This window comes from Thunnus maccoyii, chromosome 9, assembly GCF_910596095.1.
Source record: "Thunnus maccoyii chromosome 9, fThuMac1.1, whole genome shotgun sequence".
Classification (NCBI taxonomy): domain Eukaryota; kingdom Metazoa; phylum Chordata; class Actinopteri; order Scombriformes; family Scombridae; genus Thunnus; species Thunnus maccoyii.
In genome coordinates, this window is record NC_056541.1 from 32,434,230 (window position 1) to 32,453,392 (window position 19,163).

A 19,163-nucleotide genomic window follows, 5' to 3' on the forward strand; every position below is an offset into this window, starting at 1 on the left:
GCCAAGCTTTCACGGCTTTCATCAGAGTATACATCAGGTAGATCAAAAGCTTGGCTTAATAGTTGTAAATGTCCTTAATCCAAATGTGAATTAGACGCCCTCTCTGGCATCGTGGTCTCAGTCAGGTGAACACAACCTCTGTGCATTACTGATTTGTATTGTCACAAGTCGTTCATCCTGACTGAAAATAAAGATATGTGCCTTGTCAGAATCAACATTTTTTGCAGTGTACCACCCTCCCTAAGATCTCCTGCATACTGGAGACCCAGGGCACACAGAGGGCATTCACACCTTGTTAAGTTTTACAACTGGTGCATTTGTCGGTCCCAGGCTTCTATTGCCCCTGTGACTGAGTCCCTGCTTTGAAGTGACCTTCTCCGTCAACTGAGGTGATGGAGAAATTTAGGGTTTTCTCTGATGAATGCGAATGCAGCACACCTTGGGGTGCATACGGCCTGCTGGAAAACACAGAGTGTAAACCTAGATGAGATTATCTTCAGAGACAATTGAGGCTTAATGTGACATTACTTTAATTACAAAGTGACATGGTTAGTGATTAGTACAGTGCTTGTAGTGGAACTGTAAGTTAAGGGATATTTCCAGTTTAGTACAACTTGTGTCATATTTTTGAAGATTTATCCATTATTTCAATAACGCTGTAGATTACAGCCCACAACATACAGTATGATTCTTTGTAATTCACAGTATGTTTTTGCATGGTGTACCAGTACAGTACGTAATGATACATACATACATGTAGATTTATACAAGATATGAAGTTATGGAATAAGGGGGTTACAATCTGGGAATTTAAAAATAATTTACACTGTAGGTATTTTTTTTACAGATACCTATTTTAATATTATGGATATAATATGACCTCCTGAGCAGCAACATGAGGTAATGAGTTCTGTAGCATAAGTACAGGATACATTTGTGTTTTTACTTTGGAGCAAACTGAGGTACAGGGTATTGTCAGGAACATGTTGTAGACCAATAGCCTATATGTTACTGTAGACCTACTTCATGGGTACAACATTGTACTTAAGGCTGTACTTGGCTGAGGCAGTTGTAGAAGATGATCAATTTTATGTCCTGTCACAGTCACCTTCATGAACAGTAAAGGACAAAAATACTATAATCATTGATTATTGAAAGCCGTTGCGCAACATCAAAATTAAAATACAATACAACAAGCTATCATTCATTTCATAACTCTCAATTTACAATAACTTTTTACCTACCCTGCCCTCACAAAGATTATTTATAATCTCCTTCACTTTCTTGTTTCAGAATAAACACATGAATGGCTACCTGGCAGTTAAAAATACTTACAGTATAGGTTCTCTTTAAGTTGCTCCTAAACAGCATATTGTTACTTACTAGGTCATACCATGATACTAGAATAGATAGCATATGCTAATACCTACCATATGAATGATTTTTAAGGTCCCAGATTGTTACCTTATTACTGTTGTCCTTATTCCCTAACTTCACATCTTGGTCCCTTGAACCTACATGTGTATTGGTGCATACTGCACTGGTATCACACAAATACACTGTAAAATGGGAAAAGAATTGTACCCACCAAACTAATTACTGAGCTCTGGGAACACAGCAAGTGAAGTCTAATGGGGCAGGAAGCACGATCAGACAGTTGAACCTGATTATGTAAACCAGTGATTCCTTTCTGAAAGCTTGGCACACCTTCATAGTGACTTTTTTCCTGGCATGTTGACTTTTGGTAATTTTGTTTAGTGTTGTGTGGATGTGCAGAAAAGCATTGAACTTAAAATAAAAAACATAAAACAAAATAAGTGCATTTTTTCTCCATTTTATTTAAAAGTATAAATAGTTAACATTTTGGGTGTACAAGTATAAAACATTTAAATATTTTAAATCTCTTGATGCGGGAAGAGACTGAACAAAGTGCAACTCTTCTGACTCCACTGTCAGAAGAGTTGAAACATGCTTCTGTGTTATTAGAACATGCACAGGGGTTTTTGAATCAGGTGAATCAATCCATCACCTTGCTTAATGTGCAGGTCAAATCTGGGAAGAGTGTGTGTTGGCTCCTCTGTGACCTACTGTTGCCCATAACACCCGCCTCTGCATAGGTTCACAGAGACACATCTTCAGCATCTTTCAGTGTACAGTCTGATTTCAGTTCTTCTGGTCTGCTCAGGTTCAGCAGTGTGTAGCTGCAGTATCAGCTTATTTACATGATGCTCTGATGGTCACTATATCTGACTGCAATGCACCTGGAAAACCTACAAAACAGAAAGTGTGTTGAGTTACTATAACAACCATCAACCATGAGCTGTCATGTCATTTAGCTGTGATAGAACTGCATATCCAGCAAAGTTGTTATTATACACAGCATTTTGAACCACTTTATTTAGAAGTAAGACTGAAAGTGAGAGGACCTGAAATGTTGGTGATAATCCTCCATTGCACAAGAATGCTGTGTGTGCACAACTGTGGTAACAGTCACAATTGAAGCTGGAAGTGAGTCTGTAAACATGGTAAACTCTGATGGATGTTTACAGCAGATAATTAGTTTTTAATCATTTTCGTGTTTGCCCTTGTTTTTGTCTGTGAGAACAATGAGTTTGGCTAACCTGGAGGTTTGTTTACAACCTGTCTGATGGTCTGCTCATGTTCTCATCATCACAGCACATTACTTGATGAGTACAGTGTAAGTACTACTGATATGAATGATGGCTAAAACTAGAACAACAACAAACAACAAAAAAAGAGGCTTAAATTGTAGTAAACTGGAATTTCCCTTCAATCTGACTGCAGAGGGTGGTGCAAATGCAGGTATTGTATTTATGTCAAACCCCCAGATCTGTGAATCATTTTGTTTTCTATACTTCATGACTTTAGTCTGCTAATCCATCTATATCATGCATGTATTAAAGTAAAGCGTTATTCTCGTCCTGTGTTCCTAAGACATGGTTGAAGTTACAGCTTGCATGGATTGCTTCACCTTTGCTTTGAAAGAATTCTTTCCCTTTTACCTGTGCGCGACAGGCTGCTGTAAACTGCATGAAGGAATGCCTATTGAGGTGATTAAAGGAGCAGGTGATATTTAGGAGTGGAGGGTGGGGGGGGGGGGGGGGGGGGGGGGGGGGGGGGGGGGGGATTTGGTATGTGAGGACGGACTTCTTGAAACAGAAAGAGGGGGGGGAAGAGAGAGGAGTGAAATCCCAGCCGTGTTGGAAGGTGAAAGTATGAGGCTCAAACCACCATGGATGAGGCTCCTGTAATCCTGTAGCACAGTGCCATCCTTTTACATGCATGGCCTACTGTTATTTGTGTCAGCCACTCATCACTCACACATTCTGCAGTCAGGAATGGTATCCTGGTCAATTTGGCCTCTGTGAAAAAGCAAGCCCATTGAGAGGAGCGCCACTGAAGGATTCAGAGGTGATCCTGACAAGGATCAGGTTCCCCATCTACCTTGTTCGTCTGTAGAAGAAAAAACTACAATATACTGTAGTAGAGGTATTTTTTTCTTTTTTTGGAGGAGGGTGGGGTAAGGGTAGGAGGTAGGTGGGAGGCACCTGAAACAGTGTTGTACCCACCTTTTCAATATGAATGACTTTTCTTGTCAGGTCTGAATGTGGGATTAAATCTTTTGAGCACACCCACTTTGTAGAAGCTGAATGTGAAATAAAGGCTGCTATTGTGTGACAGCAGCTCTCCCCCAGGGCCCTCACAGCTCCCCGGCCTTCCCAGCCACCTCACACACTCTCTCAACCCTGAACCGGCAATTAGGCGGTCAAATCAAAACCCTGGAACTCAGGACTAATTGTTTCTAACAGGCCTTTGTAAAGGGCCATGTTGTTTCCCATTCAGGGCAGCTTCCCTGGCTCCTTGTGTGTCAGATAGGGGAGGGCATCGTTCCAGTCGGGAGATAAGCCACAGGCTTTTTTTAATGCCCCAAAGTAGACTTAATTTTCACCTTCCTTTCACGGTTCAGGTGCACTTGTGTATTGAGGCGGTCAGAATTTGCAGTGGGTGGGTTGGCCTGACGGATACAGTACCTCACAGGATGTCATTCATCGGCGGCTTCCGGAATGTGTTAAAAGGGTGTGTATGTGTGGGGATTTCAGCACTGTCCTGCATTTTTCTCCCTTTTCTGCACTTTTTTCAGAGCTTAAAAAACTGTCAAGACATGAAATGCATGGCTTTTTCTGAAGACAGCATGGCTGTCAGATGTGTGTAATGATGGAGCGGCAACATTTCACTGAGTTTTTGTTGTTTCAGGTGTTATGGTCTTCTGGTCTGGAGCTAGATTGATACTGTGTGCTTGTATGGCGGGCAGTGTTAAATGTTTATTAAACACTGGATGTCAGCTTGTCAACGGCATCAACTGATAATATTATGAGGATGTATCCATGATATACAGTCAGATTTTATATAGTCATTTTAGATTGTTGGATCATTTTTTTAAGATTATTTTTGGGTATTTTTACCTTTATTGGAGAGTGAAGTGGCAGACGGGAAACAGGGGGAATGAGATGGGTATGACATGCATCAAAGGTCCCTGGCTGGAATCGAATCTGAAACCAAGGACGTTGCCGTTATGTGGCATGAGCAGTAACCATTTGGCTACCAAAGCGCTCCAATTGTTGGATCATTTTGTCAATTTTTTTTTTTTTTAAATTTAAAGCCCATGTAGAATCCAACTAAAAGTTATGTTTTTTTGGTCAAATAACAAATTGCCTACATATCTTTGTTATCAGGGTCTGTATATTAATGACCTCGCTCAACAGTGTCATGATGTAGAACTGCAAATGTATGCTGATGACATTGTTGTGTACACACATACAAAAACAGCTGAGTGAGCAGCTGCAAAGCTAACAACTGTAATGGAAAGGATCACACAGTGGCTTGATCAATCATGTCTCAGTCTGAATGAGACAAAAGGTATGTTTTTCACTACAAACATGGTACAACCTCAGAATGACTTTGTGCATTTTCATTCTGTGGACTCAATAAAATCCTCCAGAATATTGTCTATATGAGATGATACCAGACCATTTTGTCGCACTGCATTTGCACACTCAGCATTTTCTGTAAAAGTCACAACTAAAATCTACTCAGCTCTGTATACACTGATGTTACATTTTAGCCTGTTATGAACACAAATATTCTATATTTTAATTGGACAATTATTCATTAGTCATTCTAGTTGACATTGTGGCTTTGTGTGATGTGCTATTGTGTGTAACCCTGTGTTTTCTATCCTTTATTATTTTGTACCCTCCGTACTATGTTTATTCTGTATTATTCTTTATCCTTTGTATTATGTTTTTTGACTAGTACTAAGCTGTAATATGTTTGAATGGGACTGCAGATGAAAACTAGATTTACGCTAACTCTGGTACAGTGCATCAAATTGCAACATTTATGTTTAAAACTGTACATGGTCCCTTTCAAATTAAAAAAAGAAGACATTTTAGCTACTTGAGGGCAGAGGGAAATGAGCTATGGACACAAGATTGACATATTATCATCATATAAAGCTAATATGGTGAATGTGTTCGCAAACGGTTGCCTATTTAAACATCCAGCAGTTAAAGAGAAACATTATCCTTCATTTAGAGTAATGTTTGTGTCCACCTCATGAATATTCACTCTCCTTTTAGCTCTGTTTTGGTCTCCATCAACTCCTGAGAAAATATGTCTTTAGTTGCTAAATGCTCCACTATGTTCACCAGTTGGTCATTTGTTGTTTGGTGCTGGGCAGGTAGTGTACAGTGGGTTTATCACAGCTTTTTCACTGCTGCTGCTGGAAACCATGGTGAGGTTTGTAGAGCTGAGAGGAACTGCAGAGGTGGTGATAATTCTCTGTGGGTTTGTCACTACAGACGACTCCTTTCTCATTATACAAATTTGATATATTGTTGATGAAAAAATTATTATATTCAAATTAAATGTTATTAACATATTTGTTTTGGGTTAGGTTATGGTCATGGTCAGGGTTTGCATAGTCCCAGATTTTAATTTTATATAATGACAAAAAGATATGTTTTTGTACAAGGGCCAATAGTAGCAGGGTTAAAAATAGTAGCAGCATTGATGTGGGCTTATTGCTAGTGTGTCCACACAAAGACACTAGATGGAAATCTTTATGTACCAATGCAAAGAGTGCATAGAATGCTTATATGCACTCTATGCATTGCCTCTGTGCACTGTCTGTTGGCACCTACGTCCTATCGGACTCGAACTCGAGCTTTATGGCACTTAGTCGCATTGTTCTCTCCTGACTAGATCCCTTGTGCTTGTGTTGTATAATCTCTCAGCTGTATGTCACTTTGGATAAAAGTGTCTGCTAAATGAAATTGTAAGATTGTAAGATTATCTGCTAACAGGTATTGGGAATGCAAATATTTGATACTGATGACTACTAGATGACATTACATTGCAATATACAGATTTGCTGTGTCACCCTATGTTTTTTGCTGGCATATCGGCACAAAACATGAGAGCTCAGTTCAAGCCCTGCTCTGTGTCACTCAACCTATAACCTGCACTCCCAGCAGCGTCTGCTGCACTGCAGGCAAACAGATAAACACACTGACTTGTTGAGTTGTCTGAAGGTGACATGCTCACCACTCCTGTGTCGGAGTGGGAGGAACAATTGCTGCATTACGACCACATTACTCACTGTTCAGGATTGGCGTGTGTGTTTGTGTGTGTGTGTGTGTGTGTGTGTGTGTGTGTGTATGTGTGTGTGTATGTGTGTGTCATCAGCCTGCAGATAGAGTGGTGGCGTCAGAACAACTAAGAGTTCGGTTGAATATTGGGAAAGCACACTTCCAGCAGTAGTTTCTATGTATACAGACATATGATATGTGATAATTATTCTAGTGTTTCCCACAGTGTTTTATAGTGCAAGTGAGGCAGCTCTCCTGAGATAAAGACCACTTCAGCTAACATCAGAAATAATAATATTTTATGAAATAAAACATTATAGTCAAGGGGAAAAGAGCAGCAGTAAACTCTGTTTTCACAAACAAAAAGCAGGGAAAATATTTCATTTCTCTTAAAATGATCCGATTCTTTCCATAATAGAAGCTCTATTGTGAAACATCTCTTCCCCCAAACAGACATGATGGATTAGAGGTTCCCCACGTACATCTTTTTCTTCTTCTTTGGTGTAAAAGACAAACACTGTCAGGATGAGGTGCCCGACTCCTTCTATCTGTGACTGACCTGCTGTCTGCACCCAGCTAGCCCTGTGAGCAGGGAGCTGCTTCTGTTTTAATTGGAGTGTGACTAGGCTATACTGGGAGCTACAGGGAGGGGAGGGGGGTGCATGTCCATCACTGCCCCCACACATACACACACACACACACACACACACACACATAAACACACCCTGCTGTGGACCCCTGTGTCTGCTGCTCTGCCTGTCAACCTGAAGGAGAGAAGGAGGGAGAGGGGGCTGGAGTGCTGAAGTGAGGTATAGGCAGACATTTTCTCAGGAATGCTGGGAGCTATCACAAGTGACATGTAACTGTATCCGCTGTCAGATCTCAGGCTTTATCTTTGCTCTGCTGTTGACTGCTCCTTCAGTCTGCTGATGCCTCCCATCTGAACCTGAGCGCCTCACTGGGAGCTGATCCCCACGTCTGCAATCTTGCAGGAACATTTCGATCAGGACATTTGGATGAATAAACATTTGTAAGAACCCCTGTGGTTACATTACAATAGTACAATAGCACTGGTGGCTCTCAAGGGTCTGGAGATATTCAGGGGTACTTAGGAGGCTTCCAGGGGGTCTCGCCATAGAAAGAAAAAATCTTTCTGAGTTATCAATTATTCGTTTGTTCTTTAAAATGTCAGAAATGATAAAAAAAGAAGCTGTTTCCCAGAGCCCACAGTCATGTCTTCAGATTGATTGTTTTGTCCAACCAGAAGTTTAAAACACAAAAATACACAGTTTACAATGACATAAACAGAAAAAGGCAGAAAATCTGATGAATCGGGGAATGTTAAGTATTTTAACTTGAATGAATGAATTGAGTTTCAAAAATTCTTTCAATGGACTAATTGATTAATCGACTAGTTGTTTCAACACTAAAAATCTTTGTTCAGTGTTCATTAAACAAAGCTACCCAACAAGGGACCAACCAGGGAAATGCTTTGTAACTGGTTCTTGGAAAATTTTCACCCAATTTTTCAGGTTTGTTGAGGTTTTGATCATGAAAACCAAACAATATTAGAACTGTAATTTCATGCCCTTAAACTACCTCTTTTCTCTTGCTAGAGACATGGTATGTATGTGGTACTTAACCACCCTAGATAGGTAAAAAAACGACAGTATAGGTTGAAAATTTTAGCCGGCAAAAACAAGTTACACTTATGTTTACACCATCTCATATCCAATTACGATCCGCAGAAGTTCACGTGATGTCAATATAAGGTTGGGTGGATGGCTAGATTGATAGATGGCAAAAAGTGGACTTAGCTGCAGGAGACCTTAACCACAGCATTGTCACACCATAAAACATCATTATTTTTTACGTTTTCTACAGATAGAGGCAGCGCATTAGAAAACGCTCCTATGAGTGGTTCTGGAGTGCAGGTACAATCAACCTATGTGGTTGTTTCATTAGGAAGACGTGTTGTGCATAATAGTATGGCGATGCCTTCTTGACGCTCCACTGCCATCACCCCATTAGTTCATGCACTTGTGACCCAACTGAGTGGGCTAATGGCATTACTGCAAACGTCTCCAGTGTTTGCCTTCCACTCAAGCAAACAAGATCAAATGCTGTTATCAGAGCACCCTCAGATAGAGGCCACTTGACCACCGTCAACTCAAGAAGTGAGATCCAACCTTCTGAGGGCTCTAATGCCGCCCTGTTAGGGCTTGATGGAGACAATTCAGGGATGATATGGGAGGGCAGCTCCCACACTAAACATCAATGCTGGTGTGTTAAACTTCTGTGTAGCTCTTCTGGGCTTGCAGCCGCAGCCATGGGTCTTGTAGCGACTTGCTTTGGGGCTTGACGCCGGGGCTTCACAGGTGAGCAGAAACAAGAGATGCACTTGTGGTGTGTTTTTTAAGTGTTTAAGTGCTGTCATTGAAAGTGTCCTGTTACACTGCTCTTCTCCCTCCATGACCACCTGACCCCACTCCCTTCTTCTCCAAAGGACACCTATTCCCATTACTCCAGTAACAACTGTCTGCTTTGCTTTTCAATATTCCAGCAATAAAAGACATTTCATAGAGAACATTTATTTTATGACTTTAACTTTAAATGATCAGAATTGAAGTTGGCTATCGTGTTTTAATTTGTTTCTCTGAATTCTGCTTTCTACATAGACAGCACACAGTACAGAATAATAATAGACATTTGCATGATCCCTGCATCACAACCACCAACAAGTGATGGCAGTTTTCCCTCCTCTTAGTTGAAGTAACACCAGACCTTATTTGTTTCTGTCAGTATGTCATTTGAACATGTGACTGATGGCTTTCTGAGTGGCTATATGCATTTGTCCCCAGCACCAGAGTGAGAAGCAAGAGCGAGAGGCCGGTATGGGCGAGATGCGAGGACAGATTGACAGGGGTCGATGGCAGTCCTCCTGGAGGTCACAGCCAGGGCAGCACTGTGTTCATCCACAACACCTGCGAAACAACTGTCTGACCTTTTTACATTTGTAAACAAAACATGCGAAAAATGACACAGTATCTGTTTGTATTCCTCGTAGTTTTTGATCAGAAATTGCTCGCATGGTGTTAGACTTGTAGTCTTATTGAAAGTTATTTTGAGGGGTAGAACAAGATGTGGAGGATAAAATGATTGCCACTGTGATAACTTTCCAGAGTAGGGAAATCTATCCGTGTTGTATTATAAACAGCTGTGCTGTGTTTTGGAATCTGGTAATCCATCAAATGATCGCTTCCCATTTCCACTGACAAAATTGGGTGTTTTTAGCAAGACGTCGCCACATTTGCAGCCATTTTTTTGAGGATAAAACAGGGTATTTTAACCCAAACCATGATCTTTTCCTAACCCTAACCAAGTGGTTTTGTGCCTAAACCTAACCAGACCTTAACCATAGCGTTGGCACAACATAAAACAGAATTACTGAACTGACAATGACCATTTCATGCGATTTTAAATGACACGAGAAAAGCAATTAAAACGTACAATGCCAACATTTTATTCTGGCGATTGGGTTGGTTTTTCTGGTGAGGACAGTTTGAACAGTGTTTTATGGAAGGAATCATTATGGATTCAAAAAGCCTAATTCCTTTACGCTGAATTATGTTGCTCAGGGTTGATTTTAAAACCTTCACTTTGTTAAGGATGGTATGTGAACTGGTGTTTGTTTTGTAGAGTGAGCATGAGATGCTGGACAAAGGCCAGAAGAGGCTGAAAATCTTATCCATGGTGGACAAACTGTATTAGGGCAAATATTCTGTATCATCTCTGTAGCTATTCTTCCTGCGCTCAACATAAAAAATTCTGTCACAGTGACAAAACAAATCTCACAATTGACAAATGACAATACCACACACAACAAGAAAAACTATAAAAATATACTTATGTCTCAAATTGAATATGTTCATTTATTGATGCTAAAAGACTAGTTAGTTAGTTAGATAGCACCTTTAATTTAGCTCCCCACTCTCCCCCCTCTCTGACGTTGCAGTTAGTATTTTCACTGTCTTTCATCACTCTTAACATGTGTGGCTCCAGTTAACAATAGAGGTCCAGTAACTCTCTGCTCCCTCCACAGCAACTGAATCATAGAAGCAGGCCTGAAATACCAGGCGTGCTGTTGTGTCACCGGCTGGTTTGGGTGTCGCTGTCGCCAGCCACCAAGTTGTAGGGCACCACTTGTCTTGCCGTTGGTCTGGGGGCCGGTGTGTGTGGTAGAGGCGGGGGTGGGCCAGTGGAGGGTGACAGAAAATAGAAAATGGAAAATTCCTGTGTGAAGTGCAGTCGTTGTTGATCAGGTGTGAACTGCAGAGCAGAGATCAGAGCAGGAAGGGGCGGAGGGAGCAGACAGCTGCTGCAGCCCCACATCAAGCCCCTCCAATACAGCACACCAGCTGGGACTGGGGCCCAGCGCTCGCTACCGGGGGCCCCGGCTCTCACTGTGGCAGCCATCCTGGTGGGGAGGGAGGGAGAGAGGGCTGTTGGGGGGGGGGGGGGGGGGGGGGGGGGGGGGGGGGGAATGTAAGACAGGGGAATCACAGAAATTCACCTCCACTTGCACACATTTTATACATTTCAATAATGTATTTCAATCAAAATACAGTACATAATGTAGTTAAAGTAGCCCAAATGTATGAATAAATGTGGACAAATGCACATTTCTATGTAGGCAAACACTAAGATACATGAATGGAACAGGGAGGAATATTCATCACAAGAATCGTAGAACATGTGAGATATCTTTGCTTCAAAACCAATGATGGGGTCAACACAATACTAATTTAAAAGAAGGCTGCCTTCCTCAGAAAAGATGACTGACAGTGTGTAAATCTGCACCCAGCGGTGGAATATTTGGAACTTCACCTCATGCCGGGCTGACTGGAATAAATCAGCAAGCTCACAAGCAGGGAGAAAAAAAACAAGAGGAATACATTTTCTTTTTGATCAGATGCTTACATAACAACTATTTTAAAAGTTGGCTGCAGGTTGCTGGTTTTATTTCTCACTTATAAATATTTTTTTTAAGCATTTGCTTTTGAAAGCAGCTCCAAATCTCTACATTTTCTTTTATCTGCACATTCATAATGTTGTTTGGTGCCCTTTTATGTTTCACTCTAAATAAGATTATCGTAACCATTGTATTGTTGACTACTACTACGGGGAAAAGAAAGCTTTCCATAGACACTTTTTTGTTTTGAAAGGATTCCTCTGAAGAATTCCTTGGAGGTCTGAGACGTGTTTTGACTGCAAGGCCCAGTGACATCAGCGATATATGTCTGTAGTCTTGCCGTCAACTGATGATAGAATAAATCTTGAAAATGGCTATCAACGAGTCCTTGAAATCCCAAACCAGTCAAATATAATGGCCTGATGTGTCCTCTGGGAGCAGGAGGTCACATGTTTTTCCATCCATAACTAATTTCTAATAAATGGCCATTTTTCCAATGCCAGTGTCCAGAGGTCAAATTGTTTGCATGCTTTTTTCTCTTGCCACAGATTCTCAAGGGTGCTTCTTGGCTTCTGTGAGGACGTTGTTGGTTGCAACTAATATGTCATAATTAGCATAGTGAAAATTACTTTGTTGTTATATCTCACCTTCATACTGTCACATTGATTTAAAGCCTGCATGTGCTTTGCAGGAAATAATAAACATTACTTTAATGCCATTATGATTTTGGTCATCAATGTGATGACAGGAGAAGCATCACAAAGTAGCAAAGGACTTTAAGAATATTGCTCCTCAGTTATAACCTCATTTAATTTATTCAAAGCAAACTTTGAATTCATTAAGCAAAGAAAAGGGTGTAAGTGCATACTAGAAATAGAGTGTTAAGGAATTTTAAGGATTGCACAGGCATTTTGGGAAATACTGTTCTGTTTCTTACCAGGAACTAGATATGAAGATTGATATGATGTGTATATTGTTAGCCTAGCCTAGCTTAGCACAAAGGCAAGAATAAGCTAGCCTCCAACAAAAGAGAGAAAAAAAATGTGTCCCTGGCAGAAAAACTGGCTAAGAAAAACAATCATTTATTTTTGTTACACTTACTTGATACCAAAAGGAACATATGAAAGTTAAATGATAGATCAGTCATTATTTTTTATTATAAAAAGCTTTTATGTGGTTTTTGCTATATTTCCTTTGTCTCTGGGCCAGATTTTGGACATTCAGTCCTGCTTAATTTTTAATTTAATATTGATCCAATATTAACTTCAAATACAAATTACTTAATTTCATTAATTCCCATTATAATGAAATGTATTATGTGTTGCAAGGTATATTAGTATTTTATGTCTTCTTTCATAAAAAGAACACCTGTCCCTTGGGGTCACTGCCATTTCCACCACACTGTACAAAATGTAAATACAGGGAGTTTTTTTTAGGGTTTGTATACATGGTGACCACAGTAACAGTCATGTAACAGGAGCACATGGCTGGAGGAAAGAGTTCGATCCATGGAGGGAACTGAAATAAAAATAAATCAAGATAAATTTTAAATAGAAAATGTTTATTGACTTTCATTTCCAAACAGCTCATATTTTCTTTGAATGTACAAATAATAAGAAAAACAACATTTTATATTGTGTGTTTTGTGTATATTTAATGCTAACTCTAAAACAGGCATTAGTAAGTTAACATATGAGATTTATTTAAAAATTGTGACAAAATGTAATTTCCATAATAGTCATAATAGTCAACAAGCCATCACTTTGTTTATTGTGATGGAAAAGACATTTTGAAGTGGAAATGACAATGCCAGTGTTACAAATGCATTTCAGTTGGCTTATCTCACTGAAAATATTGTATATTAAATTAAACAAATAACAAACAAAATACTTTATCAGCTAATTCATATTATACAGTAGCGAGGTTAAAAATGTCCAATAATGTTGGTCAACTACAAGAGTAGAATAGATACTTAAATGTGACACCTCCTCTTGTGTCTGTCTGAACTATGAGCTCATCAATGCACCATGACTCATCAGCTATCTGGGCTCATCTCAACACAGAGAATTGAACCCAAGCAACCACAATGCATGTAATCAGTGATGGGCCAACCACACAGTACAGGTCCAAGAAAAACCCCCTTTCAGACGGGATTTCAGAGGATCTCATGGAATTTTCTGGAGGCAGGACATGGAAAAGGCCCAGCTGATGGAATTGGTGGCATTGATCATCCAAATGGAAAGGTGCTGTATGAGCAACTCTCAAAACACCCGTCTACAGTGGTGATGTATGTCACTGAGGAGAAGACTGAGGAAATGGACGTTCTCCTTACTGATGGCCTGCAGACTCTATGAGGCACAATGCATATACATCAGGTAAATGCTTTTCACCACACCCACGTTAGCTTTGTTATGCAAAGGTGGTTTGATGAGTGCAAAACAGTGTTTTCATCTCTAGAGTGTATAATTTGAATACGTTATGCTCCTCTGGATTGTCTCTGTAAGACCAGGGGAGATTTCTTGGTGAATCCTAAGCTGCTAACCTGATCTTTGCAGATGTTTTGGTCTCCACACAGTAGACATGGAAAGAACAGGTGACACTGACACTTCTTGAAAAACAGCGTCCTCAGGCACACCTACCAACAGCTCCAGCTACCAACAGTCCACTGCAGAACTTCATGAAGGTCTGATTGGGAAATGGTGTGTGGTCAGATATGATTGGGATCCTTACCCAGACATCATACAGGTTGTTGACTCTGACAGCTGTGCTTTGGTGAGAACCATGAGTCATGTTGGCAAAAATAGATTTTTAAGGTTTTTCTGAGAGATGATATGGTCTGATATCAGCTAGAAGATGTTATTAGACTGGTCCCAGAGCTTCAACCAGTTATAAAGAGGCACTGGATGTTGGATTCTGCAGTTTGGGTTGAAATATGCTCTGATCTTGACCATGAAGGATAAAGGCACACTTGGTCCATATGCAAGTTTGACAGATACATACTGTGAGAGTTAATTGGCTATGTCTAGATATACTAATATTAAAATGCAGGTAGTATCGCCACCAAGTTACCAAGCCACCAAATCCCTATTTGTAACATTTCAAAGTTAAACTGTAAAATTAGGTTGTTACATTTAAAAATTTGATTTAGCTTAGTTCAATATTCAGTATTTTAAAAAGCAAATTTCAAATTCATTTTACCATTCATTTGAACTCACTTTAATTTGAAACCTTAGAGGGCAGGAGTCTTTGTTTCATTTTGAACTTAAAAATTTCAAACTTTGTAAAAAAAAGTAGTGTCAGTTTGATTTCATTTTGATGTTCAATTCACTAGTTTCAAATCTCATAAATGTTTCAATCTGCATTAATGGTTTAAGTTTAGTTTAAAAAGTTCTACTTCAAAATTGATGTTACTTTGTGTTGGGGATAATAAAAGTGAACAAACAATGCTGATGTCTCATGTCATTTCCAACATATACGGTCCTTTCTGCCACACGATGTCATCTCTATCACAATCACACATATTTAGTAAAGTAAAGTTCATAAAAAACAACAAAATCACACTAATTATATTTTGTAGTTTTGAAACTTGTGCAGTTATGGTTACAACTAATTTATAGAATTGGAAAACTCATGATTGAAAGACTTTAGTGAAACAGTTGAAAGCTGTTTTTTTATCTAAACAATAGAGAAATATTATCTTTAAAATTCCTGAAAATAAATACATGTATACATTTTGACATATCTGTGTGTGAAATTTCAGGAAGTGTTTCTACACAGGATGGAGAAATAAAACATATCAATACATTTCTCTAAACATGTGTTAGATTTTCTTAATGTTTCCAGACCAAAATGGACCTTAGTTGAAGAATTAGTACATTGATGAATCACCTGGGTTTGTTCAGGTGTTAGGGAAGTGTGAAAAGCTTTTGATGAGTTCTTCTGAGATGTTTCATGCGGTCACTACACCAAACTCTTGATGATCAAGTAATGGCTCCAATACATTCGCTAACTCTTAACCTTGTCTTTTGGCTAGAAAGCAAACAAGAATATTTTCCAAAATGTCAGAATATTCCTTAAGCAGGAAGATTCACCAAAAGGAAATTCTAGCATTTGTCAACAGGGATCTCATTCTCATATTTTGTCCATTTTGACAACTGGTCCTGATTTAATTTTACTCATCACCTCCATTGCAGAGTTTTGTGAAACGTGGACTTAGGCAAGAACACTTTCACCTTTTGTCTCTTACAGCTTTCCAAAAAGTTTAAGCTAATTAAACAGATATCCAATCAACCTCTTGTCACTGAGTTTAACCATAAGTAAACACAGAAAGTAGTCCCCTGGAGCCATTTTCTGGTCAAATACAAGTATCAAGGAACTCCATCTGGCAGACTATCATGTATGTAGTGACCATTTAGGAAGGGATGACCGCACCTATTTGGTCAAAAACACCAAAATCATTCAACCTAAAAATCTACAGTTGATCTTCTATGCTATGCAGTTCGCCACAACAGCTACAGGGATTTCTGGGGGACTACTTTCTCAGTTTACAGTTGAATAATGTCTTCTGTGGCTCTGGAGGCACAGAGGCAGGGAGAATCTAACTAAAGACACTATTGCATTATGGGAAGTGTAGGATCCAGGGCTCTGGCAGTGTGCCTCATACTAAGGGTTAAAAGTCAGGATATCTCAGGCTCTGATGCTTCAAATTTGATCATTGTTTTTAAACTTGTCTCCCACAAGCCCCCAAACTTTATACAAGTGCCACAATAAATCACTGGAGTGACACTTTAAAATGAAGTTTTTTGAAAAGCGGCCCCTGTTCAGCTTTATTCTAGTTGGGTCTCCACTAATGTGGTAAGTAATATGTTATTACCAATAGTCATAACAGACAAAAATATGAGAACAACACACCAGTTGACAAGGCATAGATTTAGACACTGACTTTATGTTTGTAGTGTATACTTAGGAAGCATTCAGACTCCATAATTTTCTCTGCCTGTCCACACAGAAGTGGGGATGTGTTGCATTGTGTAAACTGACATCTGCTGCTTGTGATTATCTTGCACCTACACTTTAGGATATATCTGACTTACAGTATTCTTTTCTATAAAATAATATACAGTGACAAAGAATGACAGCGCTGAAAGAACACAAGACAGCGTTGCATAGCACAGAGATCAGCTGGTCATGTTATTGTTACAGTAGTCATGGTGACTGCTCAGAATATGCTGGTATTTGTGTTTTATTGTGTGTTTATGATAACATATGGTAAGTTAATAAGTTAACTGAAACTGTGAGTTAACTGTGACTGTTAGTCATTTAAAATACATAGTGCAAAGTGGAGACTCATTAGATTAGATACACTATTACACACAGTCTAGTTTCCCATTGGTTAAGACTTATTATTGTGTAAAAAGCTATTCATTTAAAACTGTTTTATCAATAAAATATGTTTTTATTACATTGTTTGGTGAAAAGATGTACTGTATGTGATTTATGTTGATAAATCAGATTCCAGACCAGCAGAGTAAACCATCTGGTTTAGTAATTGTTTGTAAAGAATGAAAATAATGGTAATAACTTAATTACCTGCATCATTGAACTGATAAGTTAGCATCCAAGCTCTTGAAAATATTCACCATAGAAATTGCTACAGCAATACAAAGTAAGCTAATTGAGCTAGCCATAAGCTAGTTTACTATGCATTGAAGATCATTTTTAAAATCTGATATCTGTGGTGGATGTGGTTGTGTCAGGCCATATGACCTCTTCAAATATGTGCACATGTGTTCCAAACTTTGAGAAATGTATCGCAGGCTGTGTGAACCAATCAGGACTGCAACGTTTTACTTGTGTTTACTATAACAAACAATAGCAACTCGATGTTAAGAGACAAAGCAGGAAAAGGAACAAATGGAAAAATTGCTGCTTTACATGTCTGTTGAGTATTCATGAATATATATGATTATAGAAATAGTTTATTGTTGTGGTGCACATACCAGTGCAATCAATGAAATGCTAACAATGAATTTCTCAGGAGCTTCAGTTTCGACTTCAAAGCGGTAGCATGTGTGTCACCACCATTTACAACAGTGTCTTCAGAAAGTGATCTGGCTTTGGCGTGACCTTGCATCTAACCCTGTTAGATATGCGCCTTGAGCATGTTCATTGCTCAGTGACATTTTGCTCCTTAAAAATAACACAGATGCTGGGCCTTGTCTGACTCTGAAGCCATAGCGTAGCTGGACAGCGTCCGGCTATTTTCATTACCACCACCCCTAGCAACCCCAACCCCCCATTCCCCCAATTCTCTCTGTGCCGCAGTTGTGTGAGTCACTTTATTAGTTTTGAAGTCTGACATGTTCCCAGCTTCTTGGCCTGTAGATGAAGCAGTCAGAGCCTGTCTACAACTGGCGAGTGTTAACCACAGATCAGCAACTCGGGTTTCACCTGTTGGACATCCCAGCACTCAGGGACTCAGGGGGATTTACACAGTCTGGTCACCCTGACAATGTTGTCTGTTAGCCCCTACATATCCTCTTTAGTTATTCACACACACCAGTCTGACCTGCGATTCTACATTTTCAGACATCGTTACACATTCTCACACTTCTGCAGATTTATGATTTTGCAGATTGCTTGCATCTTTCATCATACAATACAACTTCATCCCATGATTATCACATTAGGATTGCTGGTATGTGTGCATGCGTGTTTGTGTGTGTGTGTGCTCCAAGGCTTTGCAGGGCAGCACTCATTATGGATAAAGGGGGTGGGGAAACTAGTTCAAATTTATTGCCTGCGTCAGCTGTGTCAAATTTGGCAAGCTCAAATGGTCAGCTTGCAAATGGCAGGGCGATACCTAAGGGTCAGCAGCCTTTGTAATAAGCACACAGTTGTACATTTTCACCACTCAGTGTATAACGCAAGTGTTCATTGACATCAAAAAGTGCCCAAAGTGCATTCACAGATGACTGTTATGCTCACATTTTCAGCGTAACATTCCCAGGGCGTGGAATCAGTCAAGTGAAAGCAGTGAAGACTGACCTGATTGTGGGTTCGGGTGGCGTGAAGGACAAGAAGAACCCCGCTGCTGCTGCTGATGAGGAGCAGGCTGCTCGTCCAAGTGAATCCTCCGGTCTTTTTTTTTTTTTTCTTTCTATTTTACTTTTCTCTTCTTTTGATCATTCATAAAGGGGACCACCCACTTTCTGAACCCTTGCCTCTATTTTTGCAGGGTCAGAAAAGAGTGGCCAGTTGCTCTTTATGGCAGAGATTTTTACGATGTGGTCAGAGCTGTTTGGAGACCACCAGTTCCCCTTTCACTTGTCACTGAAGCTACAGTAGCCCCGAGGAGGGCCTGAGCTGTATGGGAAATGGACTTCACCGTTTTGAAGTCTTGGACAAATTGGCACCTGCTCAAAAGTCTGCAAAGCAGGGAGAAACTGTCTCATTTTCCCCCGTAATAATAAGACACAATTTCTGTTATTCTGTGTGCTGTGTCATTTCATTTCATGAAC